Source organism: Sorex fumeus, unplaced genomic scaffold, assembly GCF_029834395.1.
Source record: "Sorex fumeus unplaced genomic scaffold, SorFum_2.1 ptg000054l, whole genome shotgun sequence".
Taxonomy (NCBI): domain Eukaryota; kingdom Metazoa; phylum Chordata; class Mammalia; order Eulipotyphla; family Soricidae; genus Sorex; species Sorex fumeus.
In genome coordinates, this window is record NW_026606111.1 from 49,653,822 (window position 1) to 49,657,486 (window position 3,665).

Genomic DNA, 3,665 nt, shown 5'->3' on the forward strand with positions numbered 1-3,665 from the left:
CCGTGAGGAGTAATTCCTGAGTGCAGAGCCAGGAGTAACCACGGTGCATCGCCACGTGTGACCCAAAAACGCAAAGAATGATGATCTGGGATTGATCCTTAGCATTGCAAACGGCATTATTTTTTATTTTTTAATTTTTCTCTTTCTTTCTTGCTTGCTTGCTTCCTTGCTTGCTTTTTTGTTTTTTGGGTCGCACCTGGGTATGTATAGGGATTATTTTTTATTTTTAAAAAAACATAATTTTACCTTTTTACCTGTGGTTTAAAAGTAAATCTAAAATATTTTAGAATAAATATATGTGAAGAAGAATAAAATTCACGGGAACTATTTAGTGTTCTTAATGATACAGGAGTCAGAATTTTGAGCTTAATTGTATGGGTATTGCATAAATAATTTTTCCCCATTATGTGGACTGTCTTTCGATCATGGTCACCATTTTTTCTGAGTTGCAGAAACTTCTTAGTTTAATGTAGTCTCATTTGTTTATCTTCACTTCCTCTTCCTTGGTCAGTGGTATTTCATTCTAGAAGTTTCCCTTAGCTTTAATGTCATGAAGGGATCTTCCCACATTTTTCTCCATATATCTTAAGAATTCAAGTATGATAGTGAGGTCTTTAATACATTTTATTCTGAGTTTGTGCCTGGCACTATAAAGAGGTCTGAGTTCATTTTTTTTGCATATTGCTGTCCAGTTTTCCCAGCACCAGTTGCTGAAGAGACTTCCTAGCTCAACTTCATATTTCTTGAGCCTTTAAGAAAGATTAGGTAATAATAATCTGAGGGCCAGCGTCAGGATAGTTGACTATATTCCATTGATCTTAGGTCTGTCTTTATCTGAATATCGTGATATTTTCATTACTAAAACTTTGTAGTAGGGTTTGTAGTTGGGGAAGGTGTTCCCTTCTTCTTTTTACCAAAGATTGCTTTAGCTCTTTATGGGAGTTTATGGTTTTGTATGAGTTTCAAGAGTGTTTAATCTATTTAATTGAAAAATGTTATGGGTATCCTTATAGAAAGTGCATTAAATCTTTATAGAGCTTTGGAGTGTATTGCCATTTTGACAGTGTTAAACCTCTCAATCCATGAGCATGGGATGAGATTCCATTTCCTCATAATACTCTCTTATTTCGTGAAGTAGTGTTTTGTAGGTTTTTTTTTTGGTATAGTTCCTTAACCTTTTTAGTTGATTCTATTATACTCTATTTTCTGAGGTATTATTGTGAATGGGATTGTTTTTCTCTATCTCTTTTTTCTCTTTCATTATTAATATATGGGAAAGCCATGGAGTACCAGATATTGATTTTGTAATATGCTACTTTTCTAAACAAATCTGTTGTTCCCAGGAGCTTTTTTGTAGATTCTTTGGGATTTTATAAGTATAGTATCATGTCATCTCCAAATAGTAAAAGCTTGAGTTCTTCCTTTTTTATATGGATGCCCTTGATATCTTTTTTTTTTTACCGAAATCATATGGCAAGTACTTTAAGTACTATGTTGAATAGGAGTGGTGAGAGTGGGTAACTTGTTTTGTGCCTGATTGTATTCTGGGATTCTATTTCATTGATTTCTGCTCCAAGACTTTGGATTTTCCCCCTTGAGAATAATGCTTGCTGTGGGTTTGTGGTAATTTGCTTTGATTAGATTGAGGAAAGTACTTTCAACTCCAATTTTGTTGAGAGTTTTTCATCATGAATGGGTGCTGGATCTTATCAAATGCTTTATCTACATCTATTGATATAATCATATGACTTTTATCTTTATTTTATTGAGATGGTGTATTCTATTGATTGACTAGAGAATGTTAAGCAATCCTTGCATCCCCAAGATAAACCTACTTGGTCATAGTGTGTGATCTTTTGTTGAGTTTCTGGATTCTCTTTGCTGGTATTTTCTTGAAAATCTTTGTATCTGTATTCATCAAGGAAATAGGTCTGTAATTTTCTTTTTTTGTGGTATCTCTATCGATTTGAGTATTAGGGTGATCTTTGCATCATAAAAACTATTTGGGAGTATTTCTGTTTCTTCACTTTCCTGGAAAATCTTAAAAATGTTGGAAGCAGTTTCTCTTTAAAGGTTTGAAGTAGTTCAATATTGAATCCATCTGGGCCATGGATTCTGTTTGCAGGTGTACTTTTGACCATCATTTCAATTTCCTTGTTTGTGATAGGTTCAAGTATTCCAAATCTTCTTGGTTCAGCCTTGGGAGGCAATTGGAATCCAATAATTTATCAAATTTTTTCAAGATTCTCTCATTTCGTGCTGCAAAGATTCTCAAAATAATCTCTGATGATCCTATGGATTTCTGTACTTTCTATTAGGATACTCCCCTTTGCATTTCTGATTCGATTTATTAGAATTCTTTCTCTTTGTTTCATTGAGAGGCTTCTCATGGTTTATTGATCTTATTTATTTTCTCAAAGAACCAGCTTTTGCTTTTATTGTTCTTTTGGATTGTATTTTGGGATTCTAGCTCATTGATGTCTGGTACAAGTTTTATTATTTCCTTCCTCCAGCCTAGTTTGGACTACTTTTCTTGGTCATTTTCCAAAATCTTGAGCTCTAATTTATTCATGTAGGCCCTTTCTTTCTTCCTGATGAATTCTGGCAGATCTATAATCTTTCCTCTTAACACTGCTTTTGCTGTGTCCCACAAGTTCTGGCAGCTTGTGTCCTCATTCTCATTTGTTTCTGGAAACTTTTTATTTCCTCTTTGATTTCTTTTCTAAGCCAATGGTTGTTCATTACTTCCCTTAAAGAAAAGATTTCCTTGCTGAGATTCAGTCTGTTTGATCTATGGAGAAGTGACAAAGAAGTGTTGAAATCTCCTTCTAGTATTGTGTTGCTATCAATGTTTTTCTATAAGTCAATTAGAAGTTGTTTTTAAGTATTTTGCTGGTCTGTCATTAGGATCATATACATTGAGGAGGGTGAGTTCTTTCTGATGTACATATCCCATGATCATTAAGAAATGACCTTCACTGTCTCTGATAACCTTTAGCCTGAAGTCCATGTGGTCTGATACTAGTATGGCCACTCCAGCTTTGTGGAGGTGATATTTTCTTGAAAACTTATTTCCCACTCTTTTACTTTTAGCCCATGGGTGCTTTGATTGTTCAGACGTGTTTCTTGCAGGCAGCAGATCGTTGGTTTCAGTTTTCTAATTCATCTTCCTATTCTGTGCCTCTGAATTGGCACATTTAGTCTATTGACATTGAGAGAGATTGTTGTGATGGGGACTTGTGCTCTCTTTATGTAGAATTTTTGTACTTGTGGGGATTTTCTTAGCTTAAAGTAGACCTGGTCATTCTTCTTGCAACAAAAATATGGAATGCTTTACAAGTTTGCATATCATCTCTGTGCAAGGACCATGCTCATCATTTTATCATTTCAATTTTAGTAAATGTGTTAAACTTAGTAGGAGTTAATTTTTCCATATTTTCTCTTCTTATTACTTTGAGTGTTGTCCTTCCTCACTCCTATGGCAGACAATGATTCCTAATCAAGGAATGTATTTCAAAGCAGCATGCATAAATAGATTTAGAAATTTAATGTCCCAGAAAGAAAAATATGGTTTTTACCATATTATCTTTTACCATACCCTAGGCATCAGTTTTACAAAATAATTCTTTTGGAAGATGGTATATGAGGTTGTTTAATGTCGTTCC

General features: G+C 34.2%; 1 pseudogene; it reads right to left on the minus strand.

Annotated features, from left to right (window-relative positions):
* Positions 1–3,317: 3,317 nt before the first annotated feature.
* LOC130033832 (uncharacterized) lies at positions 3,318–3,411 on the minus strand (annotated as a pseudogene).
* Between the last annotated feature and the right edge of the window lie 254 nt (positions 3,412–3,665).